The sequence below is a fragment of the Scyliorhinus torazame genome, chromosome 8 (genome assembly GCF_047496885.1).
Source record: "Scyliorhinus torazame isolate Kashiwa2021f chromosome 8, sScyTor2.1, whole genome shotgun sequence".
Lineage (NCBI taxonomy): Eukaryota > Metazoa > Chordata > Chondrichthyes > Carcharhiniformes > Scyliorhinidae > Scyliorhinus > Scyliorhinus torazame.
The window spans coordinates 191,523,749-191,544,318 of record NC_092714.1 but is presented as its reverse complement, the minus strand read 5'-3'; the positions used below and the strand labels follow the sequence as shown (position 1 = coordinate 191,544,318).

Sequence of the window (20,570 nt, the reverse complement as noted above, 5' to 3'; positions counted from 1 at the left end):
CGTGAGTGCGGGATTATGCTGCGGCCTGACGCCAAGAGACAGAGAGCGGTACAAGCCCACAGAGAGCGGCCTGCTGCCACACAGAGAGTGGTCCACACACCACGAAGAGTCCCCGACTCCACACAGAGTGGCCCACGCACCACAAAGGGTCCCAGCCTCCACACAGAAAGCGATGACAGTCTCCACTGGGAGACCAATGCATGATTCCACACAGGGAACGCTGCAAGACTCCACAGAGAGAGTGACACAAGCCTCCACAGCGAGCTCGTGGACAGACTCCACGATGGAAGCAACGCAAGACTCCAGAACGCAGTCCTTGCATGAACAAGACCATGAAGGTCTAGCAACCTTAACTGAGCAACCAGCAGCAGACTATGACAGTCTACCACGCTCAAGTGCACAAGAAGACTCTGACAGTCTACCCAACTCATTTAACAAGCAAGAAGACGCTGAAGGTCTACACACTGTATGTGCGACAAGTGAGAAAGGCATCACAACTCCCATACAGGATGTGCAACATAACAGCGAGACTGCTGTTCTCCGCTAGTCTGTACAGAGGCACTCGACAATCACAGTGTGACTACTGGTGACTCCGGTAACACCACGTTAATTCAAACCTCAACCGCTCGAGCCTCTCCACAAGCAAATGCATTCCTGAATGTTTTGACTCCGGACAGGGAGCATCAAGAAACTTCAGCTGACACAGGTGAACCAGAAAGTGCTCCAGACGGGTAGCATCGACAAGCCACAGATGATTCTAGTGAACCGGACATGACTCCAGACGGGGAGCGCCGCGGACTCAGTGATGGCACGCTCAAGGAAACAGCAGATGCCACAAAGGACACTGACACAAGTAACTTTGTGAAAGACTCGTATTATCCACAGAGGGTGGTCATTGAGCGCAACAAACCCAACAAACCTACAAATCCAACAACAAAGACAACAACAAGAAGTGTACCAAAGGCAACAACGTCGACAGCAAGTACGACAAAAACAACAACAATGGAACTATGACTGGTACGACATGGTACAACTCTGCAAATGCGGGACACTGTTACTGCTCAGCTCAGTACAATGACATACCATGGCAGGATGACACAGATTGCATACATCGCTACCACAAGCATCAAAGAAAAAAAAAAAAGAGTCCCACTCAGACGACGAAGTGATTTGACCACTTCTTGGTTCCTTCAGCACAGGGACACTGACGGCGTTCACAAGGACATGCCACCATCAACATCACCACTTCACCAACAAAACAAGAAAGCCACTCGACCATATTAATTCATAAACTTTGGACTCATACTCATGATTTGGACTTATTGTATAATAATCACTGTCATCATGATTTGTACATGTCACCACTTATCTACCTATTTTGTTCAATTTTCTTTAACACTGTACAGAAAATATGTAACGTGAAAAAAGGGGGGATGTGGTGATATGCATCACTATAAATACACAGGGGGTTAATGTAGATACACTAGGACACTATCAATACACAAGGGGTTAATGTAAATACACTAGGACTAAATAAACACTAGAGGGAGCACCAGAGACATCATGACACACAGATATTCAACCAATAGGTCAGTAAGATAGGAGACGACCAATGGGCAATCAAGACACACCCAGAGGTGACACTACCACAAGGGGGCTACCCATATAAAATGACAGGGCACACATGCTCTTTCTTTTTCCATAGGCAACACTCAGAGAGACAGGGGCAGATCAGGGAAGCATCACACCCACCGCATGGATTAGAGCAGACTGGTTAGTTAGATTGAGTTACTAGAGTTAGATTAGCAGGAGAGTCGAACCCAAGTAGGAGAATTGTTAACTGTTCAATAAATGTGTTAAATCTATCTCCAAGTCTGAACCTTCCTTTGTCAGAGTATACATTAAGGAAGCAGCTTATGCTACGTGAAGAAGCATAACACAACACAATGTTTTTCTCACTGATGTAGAATGCTAGGCATGAGCCTCAATTTACAAGCAGAAATGTGCAATCGTTCGTCAATATTTTCACTTGCACAGGGTAAATTTAAGTAGTGACATTAGAAGGACAGGCTGGATTGGCAGCTAAGCATCAAAAGACAGACAAGAGATCTGCAATTGTTGTAAAATGAGCACAGACTGGAGTGTGTTTTTGGAGCAACACATCTTTTTTAAAAAATAATTTTTATTAAGGTTTTCATAAAATATCAATAACAAAATGAAAAAGGAACCCAACAGGGTTAAATACAAAACACAGTCTAGAAAAGCAACCCTCCATACCCCCCTCCCCCCTGTACATAAATAATAAATTAACATTAACACCCCGACTTAACACAACAGGTATATTACACCTCCTCAGACCCTCCAGTGTAAATAACAAAAACAGAAATAAAGTAAACCCCCCCCCCGCTGAGGTAATGCTGCCATTGACCAATGGGAGCAACACATCTTGAGGAACAGCAAATGTGGACGAATGGTTTAACCTTTGCTCTTTTAGTTTATATTACCCGATCTGTTGAATGGATAGCTGTTTTATACCATATGCCAAATTGCCCTTAATACAGCAATCTACAAAGAGAATATGGTGATCTGATGGATGTTTATTTCAAAGCAGTCTGGGTGATAACTAGTAGTAACTTGTACATTAAGCTTGAAGTTTTCAATTATGACTGAGCCTAGTCTTTGAGATCTGACTGTGCCTTGAGGATATGTTTACTCTCAATATTATTGAGATGGCTTTCAAATTTCCACATGCCTGAAAATGAGATTGTTTTAGTTTTTCCTGGGGAGGGGTAGAAAATACAGCTGTAGCATTAGATTGCAGGTTTGCACTCTTGCTTTCAATGTGAAGTAGCTCTCGCAACACCTCCGACATCTTGGATGAGCTCAAAAAATGGCTTCTGGAGTTCTAATGAAGGGTTTAACATGAACACAACCCATCTGATTCACTAATGTCCTTTAGGGAAGGAAATTTGCCGTCCTTATTAGGTGCTGACAGATTTGCTGGCCATTTTCTTATTTGTTACAAGGAGAAAGCTTGTAGTCTGATAGGCACCCGTCTTACCACCCTCAGCCTCTTAAACTCAGTTCATTCTCATTCCATCATGCCTTTTCTTTCTTAAACAGCTAAAATTTCCACGGGGATCTCTGAGCAAAAACCAATGGATAAATGTAAATTAATTAAAAAACTGAATTCTGTTCTCCACACTATGGTGCAGTGCTATTGTCACTGAATCAATAATCCAGAAATCCAGGGTAATGCTCTGGGGACCTGGGTTCGAATCCCACCACGGCAGATGGTATAATTTGTATTTAATAAAAATCTGGAATTAAAAATCCTAATGATGACCATTAAACCATCTTCGATTGTTGTAAAAACCCATCTGATTCACTAATGTCCTTTAGGGAAGGAAATCTGCCGTCCTTATCATAGAATCATAGAATTTGCTGTGCAGAAGGAGGCCATTCGCCCCATCGGGTCTGCACCGGCTCCTGGAAAGAGCACCCTACCTAAGGCCACACCTCCACCCTATCCCCATAACTCAGTAACCCCACCCAACACTAAGGGCAATTTAGCATGGCCAATCCACCTAACCTGCACATCTTTGGACTGTGGGAGGAAACCGGAGCACCCGGAGGAAACCCACGCAGACACGGGGAGAACGTGCAGACTCCACACAGACAGTGACCCAAGCCAGGAATCGAACCTGGGACCCTGGAGCTGTGAAGCAATTGTGCTAACCACCATGCTACCGTGCTGCCCCTGACCCCCTCCCTTATCTGGCCATCTTTACCTGCTCATGTGACTCCAATGTGACTCCAGATCCACAGCAATGACACAGTTGATTCTTACAGTGCCCTTTCAAATGGCCTAACAGGCCATTCAGTTCAAAGGCAATTAGGGATAGCCAATAAATGCTGGCCCAGCCTGCGGGGCCCATATGCCATGAATGAATGAAAAAAACTTCCATCAATAATCTGAAGACATTTAAATGTATTTTTTTAGTACCGAGTAAGGGCTCTCAGGTTGTTTTCACTTTTAGGTTTATCCAGATATGAAAGAATAACCCCCACAACCATCAAATATGAGAAGAGCTCGAGTCCATTGTTGCTCTTGATGCTGTTTCACCTTACAGTCAGTAAGTAATGTTATTCAGTGAGTGAAAAGATCACACAAAAACTGAACTTGAACAACCCTTCTTTACCCCATTCTTTGGATAAAACTGTAGCTACAATGGTAGCTCAAAATTATCCACAGTCAATCTCGATTTCAGTCATATCCTGCCCCTGTTATTTGCATACTTTAAAATCTTACATGTTGTCAATGGCTTCAACGAGCGCAGGTTATGTGTAAATGGCACCTGCTGGTACTGCACCATGATCAAATGCAAACAGGACTTTGTGACAGGAACAGAATTGAAAGGAAAGTTTTAGATTAAACCTGCTAGAAAATAGGAGTGGCAGGCTGGACATATTATTGACAAGGTTGAAGGACTGTAAATAACAGAGCGGAGTATACAGACATGGATTCTATTTTTGATGAGTCAATTTTACAGATTTCCAACTGTGAGGGTATAATTGGCAATAGAGTTGAGTTACGCAGAGGCAAATCTCAGGACGCAATTCTCCCAAAAGGGAACAAAGCCCCCTAGTGAGCACGTTTAGCCGCGTGTTTCCCGATGCTTGCAGTGCCGAGAAGCACATTGCTATTCAACGTGACTCACATTGTTTTAGGGGCCTGAACTGGGAATGCGTGGGTGAGGCTGCACATAGCCCCACTTTGTACAGTGGGGTGCTCCGCTCGCCAGAATTCCCCAGTGTAGCGAGCGATCAGGATGCCATTTTTAAATGGCGTCCCTGTCTCCGAGGCCCTCAAAACAATCCCCAACCTCCCCCCCAGCACCCTGGCTGTGCCCATACCAGCTGGAAGTGCCACCTGAGCACCTTGGTAATGTGAGACTGGCACTGCCAGGGTGTTAGGCTGGCACCAACAGTGCCAGAGCACCACCTTGCCCAAAGGCCACGCAGCTGGGGTCTCCAATCCCGTGGGAGACCCCCATAAGTGCCGTTCCGTCTGCTCCCCATTTGTGGGGACCACTGCTGAACAGCGCTCGTCCGAGGTCTTCGAGGTGAAGGGGATGAATCCCAAAGCCTCAGGAATCTTCATATTAGAATGAGGCTAACTTCATCGCTCTAATATGCAGATTTGCCATAAAGTGATCTCGTCCATTTGCAGCGTCTCGCGGGATCGTGTTGGATCTCGTGAGGCGTGGCGAGCCAGGTAAATCCCCGGAGCTGGGTATCCCAGCTTTCATCGGCCACGCTGCGCTGCGGCGAGCCACATTTCTGGCACAACGTGCCTATTGGATCGTGCCCTCAAAATAAGTTTCTTGTTGTTAAATTTAACATCAGTTCAGGACAGTAATTAATATTAGCATTCATTTGATTAAGATCCTTTGCTGACCCGGCGGGGGGTCGGAGAATCTGGCCCCAGATCACCATTTATACTTAGGCTGCCTCTGCAATTTTGGTTTGCCCGCTCTGGACAAATTTAAGCCTTGAGAGTCTACAGATGTCTGTACACTAGAGCGCACCATCCATTCAACTGAGAGAAATATCCTTCTCACCCTTAAAAAGTGCCACAAATCCAATAAAAGGGGATAACGGAGGTTCCTGCTTGTTTCCATTCCAATTAATTTGTGCCACGATTCCAGCACAATCCGGGTGTGATCAGTCAAGTCAGTGCGCAGCATTGAGCAATTTCAAACATTGGTCAAGTTACACACAAGACTACTTACCCTAAACTTATCCATGATCTTTTGCATTGATTCAAATTTGCCTGAATCAAGCCCCGTCCAGAAAGCTGGCCGCAACACCAGGTTAAAATTCGGAGATTCCACCTGTGGCATCAGTTTGGGAAGACTCTTCAAATTGCCCTCAACTTTTCATGCAAGTTAATGGCAGGTGGAGGACAGGGCGCCCTGATTAAAAATGCTTCTCGGTGTTGATAAACCAAATTTTAGCTCAAAGCCCCCTCCCACCCAGGTTATTCTCTCTTTCAACCTCTTCCATCGGATAGAAGATACAAAAGTTTGAGAATACGCACTAACAGATCCCAAAACAGCTTCTTCTCCACTGTTACCACACTCCTGAAAAACCCTCTTACGGACTGAACTGATCTCTTTATGCATCTGCAGCACTACACTCCGTATGCTTCACCCAATGACTATGTCTACGTATTTACATTGCTTATTTACCGTATGGCCTATGTTTGACATGTATGGAACAATCTGCCCGGACTGTACGCACAACCATACTTTTCACCGTACCTCGGTACACGTGACAATAAATCTAAATCTAATCTAACCTAATCTGTGACAGTATATCATGCATAAATACACCAAGATATAATTTCAACTGGAAATAAAGAAATAGTTACACTCTGTTACACCGCCTGATTAAGCTGGTAGGAATTTATATGTTTATGATTTTGCAAATGTATTTTAGCAGTAACTTGAATGTATCCTAACCAGCCCAATTTTAAGCAGTTACTGGGTGTAATTGGCAAATTGCAAACCAAGGAAAATCTCTACCCCGGGATGTTTAGATACATCCATTACCTCGACTGGCTTAAGTATTGTGGGTAAGTTTCCATTTTCCATTATTGCTCTGGTTTTTTCTTCTATTGCACTTCTCAAGCTAGCAAAATTTCATCTTAAGGTTATGATGTACGGTGCGATTCTCTAGCCTCGTTAGCCTCTCGCTCAACTGAACCGAAGGTGAATAGCAGGAGAGACCAAAAATGAGAACCGCACCAGGCACCAAATAGTTTGCAATGCAACCGGCCCGCTCCCCGAGACAAAATCAGGATCTCGCCATCGAGTGGCGAGAAAGCAATTATCACCACTTAAGCCCCATTTCCATACAATTAATGAGAGCCACTCCTTATCCAACGGCCTCCTGTCACTCATCGGCCTCCCCAGCAAGTGGTTACGCTGGAGCCGATTAGTACTCCTTTTTAAAAACGTGAACCTGGCGGAAGGCCTTCTGTGGGGGAGCCGAGGAGGTGAGTAACTATCTTTGCTCACAGGCAAAGAGTCCGGGGGTGCTGGGCTTGTCACCCCAGTGGTCGATGGGGTATGGGGGACCCTCGGCTGGGGGTGTGAGGACCCTCCGCAGAGGTGAGCCACCATGGGAGGCTGGGGGGGGGGGGCAAACGGGGGGCATCCACTCGCGGCACGCCCATGCCAACCCCTGGATTATGTGTACCCATTCCAAGGACAGCCTTATCCCTGCCCGGTTGCCCCAATGGCCACCCATAAACCCCGCCGACTGCCGAGACCTCTGGCCGTGCAGCTGAAGGCTATTGCTGATCGCGAATTGGAAATCACACAACCCAAGTGGATTTCAATTGGTGAGCGGGCCATGTAGCATGTGGATGTCATTGCCTAACATCCCAATCATAGTGCATTGCCTCAACACTGTGCCTGAACACTGCAGGAGGCAACACCACACACGCAGCAGCCAACATCCGGACACCCAGGGGATGGGACACAGCTCCGGGTACATGTCCACGGTCAGAGGGTGGGTGTGTGCCACGGGGAGAGGACCATCACCCGGTCCAGATGACGTTACATACGGGTGCACGGGATACAGGGTATGGGGTCCATTGAGGGGAGCTCACTGCGGCCAGGTGTGGGTGGGCAGGGTGTTTCGTGCGGGGTGGGGTGAGGGAGGTGGGGATCAATTGGGGGAATGGAGTGTCCCAGGGTGGGAGCAACTACTCTTTATCAGTCTAACACCCTCTCCCAATTCCTTACAGATATTGAACGCTATGGCAGGGATATTGGATGTAGAAGTTGCCCCAGTGGAGCTGCTGATAGGCCGCGGTCAGATGCCTGAGATAGCGTCTGCTGATCCTCGAGGCAGTGGCCCATGTCCCGGACCCCGCCCCACACCTTGAGGACTCGGCCACCCACCAGGCCAGGGAGGGACTAGAGGGGGAGACCCGCAATGGCACAGGGTGCGCAGGCGTTGCTGGTCCTTCGAGAATGTAGCGGACAGCAAGGAGATGGTGCAGCACCTGTGCCATGCCCTTGTGGAACTGGCACCACATGGAGGATGAGGTCACTGCAGCCCTGAACTTTTATGCCTCAGGATCATTCCAGGACTCGAGCGGGGACCTGGGTGGCATCTTACAGGCCACAGCCCACAGATGCATCCAATAGGTCACGGATGCCATATATGTATAGGCGGAAAACTACATCACCTTTGATATGGACCAACCCAGCAAGATGCCAGGCAGCAGGTATCTTTGTCATCACCGGGATGCCTCAGGTCCAGAGGGTCATAAATGCCACGCATATTGCCCTGTGCTCACCGGGTCATCTGGGTTGCCCTATGTTAACCGAAAGGGATTCTACTCCCTCAACATACAGCTCGTGTGCAACCACAAGATGAAGATAATGTACGTGTGCGCGCGCTTCCCGGGGAGTGTGCACGACAGTCACATCCTGGGGCACTCGATCATCCCCAGCCTCTTCGAAGAGCACCCCAGGATGGGCGACTGGTTCTTGGGGGTAAGGGGTATCGCTGAGGAACTGGCTAATGAGGCCAGTACGGATGCCGGAGTCCGAAGCAGAGATCCGGTACAATGAGGCCCATGAGACCACCTAGGCTGTGATCGAACCGTGCATCGGACTCCTCAAGTTGCGGTTCCGATGTCTCAGCTGCTCCAGTGGCGCACTGCAGTACACTGCCCGGAGGGTTGCCCACTTTGTGGTGGTCTGCTGTGTCCTCCACATTCTCGCACAGCAGCGGGGTGATGAACTGGCCACCCCAGTCACCTCTAGGGTACACTCCTCAAAAGAGGTGAGGATTCTTAGGTCTGGCACACCACCGCCAGTCTGGGCCCTCTCCTGGCGATTATGCGAGGGTTTTGCCTGCGGAGACACAGAGAGGGAATCGTTAGCCACATGTGTGGTTCACGGTGAGGGAGGGGTGTGTGAAAGGAGGGTTGAGGGGATTTCAAGGGGGATGGGGGCAGAGGGAGGGTTGGGGGTCGCATGATGTGTTGGGGGGGGGTTGATGGTCCTTGGGGGGCCGACAGGTCTCGGGGGGGGGGGGGGGGGGTTGGTGTCTACTCACTCGTGCTGCCCAATGTAGGTCATTGACCTTCTTCCTGCACTGAAGACCAGTCCTTCTGGTCACACTCCTGACGTTCTCAGCCACCTCATTCAAGGCAGCACTGGCTGCCCTGTGGCTAACCCTCCTGGACCCTCCGGGGAACAGGACATCCCTCCTGGCCTCCACTGCGTGTAGGAGCCTCCCTAGGTCTGCTTCTCCTAATCTTGGGGCTGGTCTCCTCGGCGCCATTGTTGAGAGCAGGCTGGGGTTGGCTGAGCAAATGCTGCTTCAGTGCTGCTCGACCTTGTGAGCGGGAGGCTGGCGAGTGAGGCTCCGGTGAATCGGCTGGCGAGCCTTCATTTGCGGCGAGCAGCTGTGAGGCCTCGTTATGTGGACCAATTAACGTTGACTAGCATTGCCGGCCTATCTGGGTCGAGCCCCTGGAAGCCCGTGGCAATTCCCGCTCACTACAACACTTAGAAATCTTTCCGGAGAATCACACCCATTTTATTTTGGTACCAGAGACTGTGGATAACATTGCTTATAGTACATGTAATCATCATCTATTTGTGGGTCTTTTCTGGACACACTTTGATGCTGGGAATTGGAAATGTATCTCTTACTCTTGTTTCACAAGACTCCGGGACATAACCTCTGCCATTGAATCCATCTTTCTATAGTCTGAGATGAAGGGCTGCTCCTGCTTCACTTTGCCTTGCATTTATCATCATCAAAAGCACCACATTTACACTGCAGAATAAAACTGTCAGTGCGGAGCTCTCTTTCATCTGGCAAAATTGATCACAATATAAGTAAGACTGATGCTCAAGAAGCTGAGGGCAGGGATGATGAAACAGTTGGGTTGCCAGCTTCGCTCACAAAACTTTCCATCAGTGACTGGAATGCAAGCGAAGAATGTTGAGCATTGAAAATAAACCACTGGAGTTTTTTTAATGACTTTTTTTCTCAACACATGGTCATCGCCTCTGTACTTACACAATACAAACATGTGAATGAAATGCCGCAATAGTTCTCGAAAACATCTGGCCTGTAGTAGAATTTGGTGTTCATACTCCCATACTCCTTTATTGTATTCTGACAACTCAGCATCATTAACTAATTCAAAACTATTGCCAAATGTGCTGCAGTTACAGGTGCATTGAAGGGGAAGCTAGCTAAATGCATGAGGCGGAAAGGAATGGAGGGATGTGCTGACAGGGTTAGATGAAGAGAGATGAGAGGAAATTCATGCGGAGCATTTAAACACCAGCAGAGACCGATTGGGTCAGATAAACTGTTTCTACGCTGTACATTCTATTTTATTTTGGTCAGTTGTACAGCATATCTTGAACTAGTGGAAAATAGTGTTCATTTGTGAACACACTTGTCAAAATTCCAAGTTTAAATGTCAGAATTCTTGCCAAACTCACATTCATGAATTGTTTGTGACCACATAATAGACATGTACTCGCCTATGGTTTAACAACCACAGGGATGTGGCAGAATTTTTAAACCTTATCTCTCAAAACAACTTTGGCGATCATAGAATGGTTTGACATTTCCAGGAACAGAAATAAAGCTGACTACCCCAACTTTAAATATTTACCAATCATTTACCAGCAATTGGAGGTTGTATCTGTCTTAGGTATGGGGGCACAGAATTCTGCTTTCCTAAATACAAACGTGGTGGGGCCAACAATGTAATTCTTCATTGCTCCAAAAATGGTTTTGTGTTTAACTGGGGGACAGGTCATTGACTAGCAGTGTGTCACGCTCTGGTAGTAATGTGATGCTGACTGCACTGAAGATGATCGGCCCGCTATTTTTGCAGTTGCTCATAGATATCCTGAATACCTCCCATTCCTCCTTGTTTGTCATTGAAGTTTAGAAACATCTGCAATGGGATTAAAATGACCACACAACTTCTGCAGATTCACTTTCCTAACAACTTCTGTGTTCCCAACGCTGTAGTGAATTAGCTGAACTTAGTTGAGATAAGACATTAATGCCACTAAGTAAGAAAGGAGGCAGCAGCCAGTGTTTCCATTTCTATTACCACCCAGTGTGCCAAGTGAGAAGTGTATGCACTTGGGATTACAACTGAGATCATGAGCTGGAATCTCCGCTCCCCAAAATTGCATTCGGCGACGGGGCGGAGAATCCGTGTTGACGGCAATATCGGGAGCGGCGCCGGTTTCTGAATTCTCTGCCCCCTGAAAAGCAGCCGATTATCCACGGCCTCAGGCGAATGCCCTGCGATGCTCCGTCCCCGACCGGCCGAGTTCCCGACGGCGTGGGTTAGGTGTGCTCATACTGTCCGGGAACATCGCGTGGCGGCTGCGGACTCAGTCGAGCGCCACCACAGTCAGGGGATGGCCAATCCGTGGGCAGGGGGGCGTCATTCAGGTCTGGGGTCATTGCGGGCAGGCCATCCGGGGCACGTGAGCGGCCGAAGGGGGGGCACCACTTTTGCAGTCCGGGACCACGGGCTGAGTCCGCCATGAAGCATGGCGGGGCCGCTGCAAGCCACCGCCGAGCGCATGCATGGCCAAGGAACTGGAAATGCTCAAGGCCGTATCGGCAGCTAGAGCTGCGAGCTCTATGCTGCCTCCCTGCTAGCCCCAGCAAAACGGTGAATCGGCGGCCGTTTTGCGCCAGTTTTCCTGGCGTAAAAGACCAGTGTTTTTACGCCGGCATGGGGACTTAGTCTCCAAAACGGAGAATCCAGCCCATGTATGAAATGCCTCCTACAGTTCAATAACTTATCTGTACTCATTCTCTAGATTTATTCATCATGATGACCAGTGAGGTACTGGAAAATAATTGGTTTCCATACAACCAGACCAGGGCAGCAATTAATGTCTGTTGTAAAAATTAACTGGAACTAAAAGTGCATGGGGAAAAAGCTCCTCTGACTGCGGGAAGTGCTAAAAGAATGTTGTGGTAGACTTACAACATTACAAGGACATTGCCTTAATTTTTCCAGATAATTGTATATGAAAGGAGTGGTAAATGATCTCTCCAGTTAACAGTTTTGTTTTGGGAGCCAGTATTCGAAAAGACTGGTTCAAGCATGGCGGAGAATAATTGAGAACTGAAACATAGAAGGAACCGTGTTGCATTTCTCGTATTAAACCATTGTCTCCACTTGTAGCAGCCTGGAGCATTTGTACTGAAAAACTGGAACATGGCCAAATAGGAAGAACACAAGGGCGTTGGCTGGATGCTGCTGTTGCAATTTGATTCCAGATAATACATGTGAGGCTAAATGAATGGCCTAAGGCTTGGGTGTTTGATATTAAGGTGCACACTGCAGTATCTTGCTTACAAATCACTGTTGCTGTGTTATGATTTTAGGAAGTTTCAGGCAGCTTTAGATGTGATGAAAGGGTTACTAGAGTCTGAGGTGGTCTTAACAGTCTATGGATTTGCATCAAAGTGTTTTCAGCAAAAATCGTTGAACGATGAAAGATTAATTCATTGCTTGATGACTGCACTTAGGAATAGAACAAGTGAACTATTTATCCAATTTGTACCTGGAGTATTCTGAGTTTGTGCAAGGATCTTGATACTATACCGAGCAACATTCGACCATGTAAATTGCATTTACAATGTGCTTTAATTCATGCTTATAAAAGCAGCAATGGCAGCATGGTGGCGCAGTGGGTTAGCCCTGCTCCCTCATGGCATCGAGGTCCCAGGTTCGATCCTGGCTCTGGGTCACTGTCCGTGTGGAGTTTGCACATTTGCCCCATGTTTGCGTGGGTTTCGCCCCCACAACCCAAAAGATGTGTAGGCTAGGTGGATTGGCCAGGCTAAAATTGCCCCTTAATTGGAAAAAATGAATTGGGTACTGTAAATTTATAAAAGAAAAGCAGCAATATTGTTCTGATAACTCACATGCTTTATTCCTTGGGTCTCTTGTTCCTAGATGCCTTTGCAACTTGTTTTAATTTAGTGTCAGTTTTATTCACGAAGTTTCATTTGCCAAGAAATGGTTTGAAGGTTTTAATATTTATTCCTTATCAATTTTCAGAGAGAGATGTCCAGTAAACCTATGTAGCTCAAGGCGGTGGATAAGAGTTCATGTTTTCAATTTTTATTGAAAAACAGTTAGAATCATAGAACTGCTACAGTGCAGAAGAAGGCCATTCAACCCATCAAGTCTACACTTACCCTCTGAAAGAGCACCCAACCTCGGTCCCGCAACCCCACCTAACCTTTGGACATTAAGGGGCAATTTAGCATGGCCAATCCACCTAACCTGTACAGCTTTGGACTGTGGGGGGAAATCGGAGGAAGCCCACGCAGAAACGGGGGCTGGGATTCTCCCCGAACCGGCGGCCGAGCCGTACCGGCGCCAAGGAGTGGCGTGAACCACTCCGGTGTCGGGCTGCCTGGAAGTTGCGTAATCCTCCGCACTTCCGGGGGCTAGGCCAACGCTGGAGTGGTTGGCGCCACGCCAACCGGCGCCGAAGGGCCTCCGCCAGCCAGCGCAAGTTGGCACATGTGCAGGAACGCCAGCGTGCTCTGACGTATGCGCAGAACCGCTGGCGTGATCCCTGCGCATGCGCAGGGGGTTTCTTCTCCGCGCCGGCCATGGCGGAGCTTTACAGCGGCCGGCGCAGAGGGACAGAGTGCCCCCACAGCACAGGCTCACCCGCAGATCGGTGGGCCCCGATCGCGGGCCGGGCCACCGTGGGCCCCCCCGGGCCGGACCACCGTGGGCCCCCCCCCCCAGCGATTCTCCGACCCAGCGGTGGGTCAGAGAATCCCGCCCGGGGAGACCGTGGAAACTTCACACAGATAAGTCGGAATTGAACCCGGGACCCTGGCGCTGTGAGGCAGCAGTGCTAACCACTGTGCCACCGTGCCACCCTCCCATCATATTATGTTTTTCTTTGTTCAGTACTTCGTAATCAATTGCGTGACTTAGATCATTAGTACCCTGATAATTGCATCATAAGCAATACATTAGGTACCAATGGGCAGCACGCTGAATACATACTGCACTTCCTGTAACTGGACAATAGGAAGAATAGAACCGACCAAATGACAAAGTGCTGTGAAGACTGGGAAACACAAACTTCAATTCCACAATCTAACACCCATCATTTAGTGGAAACTGGGCTGGGGGAGCAGTTAACAAGAGGGTAATGACAAATAATACACTCCCAACATCAGATCCAGACGTCTTTCAGTTGTTCTTCAATGTTAACCTGCTCTTTTCAGCAAGTGATCTTGTCACCAGTGGAAAGGAAATGTGCAGATTGAATCCCAATGAGGTCACTTGCAATGAACCTATAAATCTGATTGGTTGTTTGAGTGGGGGAGCAGTCATGTTTCCTACATTAGGACAAGCGTAACATGGGTGGCACAGTAGCACAGTGGTTAGCACAGTTGCTTCACAGCTCCAGGGTCCCAGTTTTGATTCGCGGCTTTGTTCACTGTCTGCACGGAGTCTGCACGTTCTCCCCGTGTCTGCGTGGGTTTTCTCCGGGTGCTCCGGTTTCCTCCCACAGTCTAAAGATGTGCAGGTTAGGTGGATTGGCCATGCTAAATTGCCCTTAGTGTCCAAAAAGGTTAGATGGGGTTACTGGGTTAGGGTGGAGGTGTGGGCTTAGGTAGGGTGATCTTTGCATGGGCTGGTGCAGACTCGATGGGCCGAATGGCCTCCTTCTGCATTGTAAATTCTATGATCTATGATCTATGGCCAGAAGATGCTCAGGCAGGTAAATTATTACATTTTCAGAGTGTTGTAACATACACGTAACCCACGGGGCCCTGCCGATTAGGCTCCCAGTGAGTCTCGTGGCGCGCGAGCACCCCCGCTGAGGGGCGGAGGTCCCTCAGCAGGTAGGCAAATCAGGACATTAAAACCTTGGCCCAACTGTGAGCTGGGTCATCCCTTCTGCGACCTGTGCACATAGAGTCTTTGTTTAACAATAATTAACTTTTTATTTCCTTACACTCCTGGTTGGGCGTTTCCTCAAACTCAACACAGGTTTTTCTTTTGAATGGCAAGAGGCTGGGACAGATGCCTTCGCCTCCCTTGTCGAGACTCCCCATCCATTCCAATCACATCCTGGCATCAATCGCAGTATGATGAGATGATGGTATAGTGGTTATGTCATTGGACCAGCAATCCAGAAACCCAAGTTAATAAGAGACAGGGGTTCAAATCCTACCTTAGCAGCTGATGTAAAAAGTTAATGTCAGTAAACATGGTCATGAAACTATCATTGATTGTTGTAAAAACCTTTAGAGAAAGGAAATCTACACATTCTTATGTGGCCTACATGTGACTGCAGGCTCACAGCATTATTGTTGACTCTTATCTGCCTTCTGCAATTGTCTAGCAAGGCAATCAGTTCAAGGGTAATTAGGGTTGTGCAACAAGTGCTCATAAACCATGACAGGTGTTTTAAAAAAATAAAACATTTTCCCTTACAATGTACTTAACTGCTAGGATGCTTCCCACTCCTGCCTATTGGCCAGTTTTTGGATCTGACTATTCAATCTGGGATCGAGAAACCAAACATTTCTGGATCCGAACCACAATAGTGCCACTCATTCAACACAATAGTCAAATGCAAATGCCCTAACTGGGCCATTGGTCAGCTTGCCACCCAATTAGTGATGCCAGGCATTGCCAAGAGATGGGAATAAAAGTGGAAAATACTGGAAAAACTCTAAAGAACAGTTATACAGGTGACTCATCTCTGAAGTAGAGTAATATGGAATAAAAACATAAATTTTCTTTCTCTCTCCACAGATGCTGCCAGACATACTGGGCGGGATTCTCCAATAACGGGGCTCTGTCCGCACGTCAGCGTCAAAACGCGGGCATTTCTTAAGGAAAGTCCAGAGTGATTCTCCAATTTGCAGGGGGCTAGCAGGGCCACGAAGTGCTTCCCGCAGCTCTGGCTGCAGATAGGGGGCCCTGCACTTCCAGTTGGGAGTCCGCACATTGCACAATGGCGGCCTGTGGCGGCCGCCCCTTGGGACACGGCGGACTCATACCGCGGAGCTGCACCAGTAATGTAGGTCCCCCGAGATGGCGCGCGTCTGCAGATCGGTGCCGCCTGATCGCTGCCTCGGCCGTCCGTGAGACTCCCCCCAGCAAAGGATCCCCGCTGCCCCCCACCCAGTGCGGCCACGGACTGAGTCCGCAGCCGCCACGCCGAGTTCCCGACGGGTGAGACCAGGAGAGACCCACGCCGTCGGGAACTCAGCCAATTACACGTGGAGAATCGAGGGGGGGGGCACCCGCTCGCGTAGACTGCACGCGTGTGATTCGCGGCGATTCTCCGGGGAATCGAGGGAGCGGCATCGCGCCGCATTCCGGCGTCAATGCCCATTCTCCGCCCTGCGCCGATCACGATTTTGGCATGGAGGCTCAGAGAATCAACCTTACTGAGTTTTTCCCAGCATTTTCTGTTTTTTTTCAGATTTTCAGCATCGTGGTATTTTGCTTTCATTACCAAGAGGGGGGAGCTGCCTGCAGATCACAAGTGGCAATAGTAAGTGGCATCCATGATGGGGCCTGCCACTACCTTGAAGAAAAACAAAGGCAGGACCTATAAAGACCAACGGCCTCACATGCACAGATGTGGCCAAAAGAACAACTGTACGATATTGCACATGATCTGCAGCATAATTCCTGATTGCCAAAATATTCCATCATGAAAAAGACTCTTAATTTCGGCTCCTATTGGGCCCAGCAGCTGTACACTAAAGTGCTCTAGCTTTAATGACATATAACTTGAAAATCATCATCTTGTCCTTCCCAGCCTGTTAACAGGTGCTGCAAAACAGTAACGGGCCATTAATTGGAGACAAGCAGGTTACCAACTCCCCACTTCACTACACCATCAATTTGAAAATTCCAACACGACCCAAAGGTTTCAACACAATGGCAAGTCATCCAGGAGCACTATTTTCAAAGCACTCCCAATCCTACTTGGCCGTAATGTATCTGCCTTCAGGCAAGTCACCAAGAAAGTCTAATGAAATGAGGTGCAGTGTAGCCATGTAAAATGGCTGCGTTCCGATTAATCTGGCCCAAACCCAGTTTAAAACGGCTAACCCGAATGACTGCTGGGAAAAGCAGCCAAGAAGACACAAGCAGGCAGCTGCAGACAGTTTTGCATATTCAGCTCTGGGAAGGTAGCCCAGATCGATACTCAGGGCTATCAACAATCCATCAACCCAGGTATTCGCAGTTGCATTCAGGACTGTTTGCAGCCCATCTATTCAGACATCCACAGTTAAATCGGCTATCCCCGGGAACAATTGCAACATGTTAGCAATTGAATACAGGGCCAGACCTGTCGGCGCCTGCAGTGGCCGAAACAAAGACAGGTGAGCGACCACCCCCCGATCGAGGAATCGCCTCACCATTGGACACATCGACCCCAGAGATTGGGGATAGAATCCAATCACTTGGGACTTAGGGTCAAGGGCCGCCCCGGGAGGCGGGAAGCCCCTGGGCCCTATAAAAGTGAAGGTCCAAGTTCAGATCTCTCTCTCTCTCTCCTCTTTGCCTGCTCGAGACCTTCACAAGACCAGCCACCGGCAATAGTAAGTTTGAATTCAGCGATCGCTACCCGGTAGAGACACCTAGCCACCGACCTGTAGCAGCCTTTTGAATCCCGCGGGCCAGATCTGATTGGACAAGCCATTCGTTTCCCTGACCTGGTGGGCTCTTCCTAAGTTAAGTATTGGCCAGTAGTGATAGGTTTATTATATAGATATTAGTATTAGTGTATTAATATTGCTCGTTGTATATAATAAATGACCGTTGTTTTAATCCTTACTAAGCGGTGTGCTGTATTATTAATCATCATAGATTATCATAGAATTTACAGTGCAGAAGGAGGCCATTCGGCCCATCGAGTCTGCACTGGCTCTTGGAAAGAGCACCCTACCCAAGGTCAACACTGCCACCCTATCCCCATAACCCAGTAACCCCACCCAACACTAAGGGCAATTTTGGACACTAAGGGCAATTTATCATGGCCAATCCACCTAACCTGCACATCTTTGGACTGTGGGAGGAAACCGGAGCACCTGGAGGAAACCCACGCACACACGGGGAGGACGTGCAGACTCCGCACAGACAGTGACCTAATCTGGAATCGAACCTGGGACCCTGGAGCTGTGAAGCAATTGTGCTATCCACAAGGCTACCGTGCTGCCCGTAACCTGAATCATAACCTGAACTTGAACCACGTGGCGGTATCATAAAGATACCTGGTGACTCATGAGCAAAGGTGACGTAATCAGAGCAAATAGACGAAGGTTAAAAAGAGCAACAGCAGTCATTACAATCAGCTGGTCCTTCATATCCCCAGACCCCACGTTCACTGGTCACTTTGAGGCTCACAAGCATTATGTCAGCATCGCCATCCCTCCACCACCCTTTAAAATAATGCCATATGCTTTCTTTGTGCTGGGTGTAAATCTGGGCCGGAATTCTCCGGTCGTTGCGATTCACTTTTCCCGCCGGCAGCGCAATTCCACCCACGGGTTTTCTGGTGGCATGGGGGGTTACAATGGAAAATCCCATTGACAAGCGGTGGGAAGATAGAATCCCACTGCCAGCGAACGGCTGAGCAACACGCGGCTGAGGGATCAGAGAATTCAGCCCCCCGATAACACTACAGTAAAAGACTGGGTTCAACATTGGATAGGATTGGGGGTGCCCAATTTCTTCCAATACAAGGCACAAAATAAGAGGGCCATAGATGAATGTCGCAGAAAATGTGTAGCTCAAATCATCACTGGCCAAAGGGAACAATTTTATTTCCTTTCTCATAAATTTGCCATGATGATTTATTCAGGTAGTGAACATGATCAAGAATTGGAACAAAAAGAAAATCTGCAGGGCGAGGGGAAAGAGCGGGAGAACGGGATGAATTGCAGCTCTTTTAAAGAACTGGCAGAGACTTGGGCCGGGATTCGCCGCTGCTAGCAAGGATGGAGAATTTGGCGCTCAGCCAAATCTCCCACTCACTGCAGCGGGAACGGAAAATCCCGCTGCCGTGAACGGACGGACAATCCCGCCCCTGATGGGCTGAATGGCTTCTTTCTGTGCTGCACGATTCTATGATTCTAAAAACATAGGAATGATTAGAGACAGGAAAGGACTTGTTATACCCAACAAGCAATCCTTCTTTATTCATGCTATTGTTAAAAAATATGCAGCTCCTCCCACTCCATCGCCATCATTTCAGATGTTCAGCAGAAATACAATTGGCACCAAAGTTACAGCAACATCGAAGGAACAGCTCCAAGGAACATCAGCCATACAACTAATTTTGCTCTTCATCTCAATTGCTGATACTTAGCATGAAAGGCAAAAGAAATATTATGCAAATATTCTCATAAATAATCTAAAACAAAATCATAAAGTAAATTGACGTAGTAGAATATTAGTATTTAAAATAGTAGCTGCTGTCTTATGAATGTTAATATTCCAGTGAAGTAACTAGAAAATATGTATAATATTACTCCTTGCTCAGTATCAGAACTTGAGATGAATATTTATAGCTTTGATAAATATAATGTTACTAAAATTCAAATGCTTTCAATTATAATTCTCTTCCCACACATAGTGTTGCACTAAGGCAAACTTTGGTCTGTTTCCATAGCTTGTAATTCCTGGAACAGGTTGCTGCTCTGTCACCAGAGGCTTATAGCTTGAGGGGCGCCAGTCTACATCAAGCATGGCTGACAAGGAGTCTCTCCCGCTCTTACTGCCAGTCACTGGCGTGTTTGGAAAGATTTGCAGGTTGCCACGCTCAACCTGTTTGACCGCGTTATGAGCACACCTTCCTTGGCCATCAAATCCTGGGGTGGGACTCAAATCTGGCTCAGAGGCAGGAACATTACCCACTGCGCCACAAGACTTCCAAATTCCTTTGAAGCACACCAAAATAAAACTGAATGGACATAACACTTTGCAGGGGAGCATGTCCTGACCGAAACTGCGATCGTTCCTGCAGACTCCAATTCTGGTTGAGTATTCCAGAAGGATCATATGAATTTCAAAGTTGATGAACTCTGAACATCAGCACTTTTATCCAGACAAGTGCTTGCTTTTCTTCCTCTTTCATTGAAGAGTTTCTAAAACAAAATATTCATCCCAAATCTAATGAATATTCATTTCAGAAGTGCATTGTCCAAAAGAAAAATTACTGGAACCTGCAAGACAAAAATTCGACCAACCAAATACTTGGCAAACTGCCAGATCCCTTGGTAGAATGTATAATTTGCAAATATGATAAATAAATTGGGAGGGATTCTCCGGTCGAAGTCACCCGGCGAGTGGAGAATCCTGCCCGAGGTCAATGGATTTTTCCATTGTCGGCGCCTCGCCCGTCTGTGGCCTTCTTGTGGCGGGCGGGGCGGAAGAATTCAGCCCAATAACTTTGTTGAATTTA

The 20,570-nt window shown here is 47.8% G+C and overlaps 1 protein-coding gene across 3 annotated transcripts in view; it reads right to left on the bottom strand.

The window, feature by feature from the left end:
- LOC140428312 (pleckstrin homology domain-containing family G member 4B-like) overlaps window positions 1–20,570 on the bottom strand; it is a 263,637-nt gene that overhangs the window by 116,892 nt on the left and 126,175 nt on the right. The window lies entirely within an intron of this gene.